This window comes from Sinocyclocheilus anshuiensis, unplaced genomic scaffold (genome assembly GCF_001515605.1).
Source record: "Sinocyclocheilus anshuiensis isolate Anshui unplaced genomic scaffold, SAMN03320099.WGS_v1.1 scaffold269, whole genome shotgun sequence".
NCBI classification, from domain to species: domain Eukaryota; kingdom Metazoa; phylum Chordata; class Actinopteri; order Cypriniformes; family Cyprinidae; genus Sinocyclocheilus; species Sinocyclocheilus anshuiensis.
The window spans coordinates 1,157,867-1,158,462 of record NW_015536474.1 but is presented as its reverse complement, the minus strand read 5'-3'; the positions used below and the strand labels follow the sequence as shown (position 1 = coordinate 1,158,462).

General features: G+C 24.2%; 1 protein-coding gene across 3 annotated transcripts in view; it reads left to right on the top strand.

Annotated features, from left to right (window-relative positions):
- LOC107655265 (RILP-like protein 1) overlaps positions 1 to 596 on the top strand; it is an 18,000-nt gene that overhangs the window by 15,854 nt on the left and 1,550 nt on the right. The window lies entirely within an intron of this gene.

Below are 596 nucleotides of genomic sequence, written 5' to 3'. Positions count from 1 at the left end.
AAACGCTTTATTATCACTGCTTGTATGAGCTGAAATGTGTCAAGCAAGAGCACAGATACACAGCAGACATTTGTGAGATGCTTTTTGTAACTTTAGATCTGGACAGACCATAGTGAGACTGTAGGGATGAGGTTATGGTACAGTAGTTTGAAATGTGTAGCTCATATTTCATGCCAAAATTTAAAGAAATTAAAAGAAGAAATAAAGGGAAATAAATAATATATATATATAATATTATATATAAATGCATATATATATATATATATAATGTATTTATATATAGATTTTATTTTAATATATGTAATTTAATTATAGTTTTTTTTTTTACTTTTTTAGATTATTTTTTGTTGACATTTTTGACATTAATCATTATGACAATAAAAGCACAAAGTAATTTTATTTAATTTTTTTTATTTTACAACTCTCCAAACAGCAATTGTTTGTTTTGGAAATAATGCAAAAAAATAAAAATCTAAGTTCTTATTTTTGTCTTTTGATTTTGGTTTGAAATATATTTCTTTGTGCAATGTAGCGTAGCCATAAACTGTGCATTATTATCAATAGAAAATTACACTTGAAATGTTCCTGAGTACTAA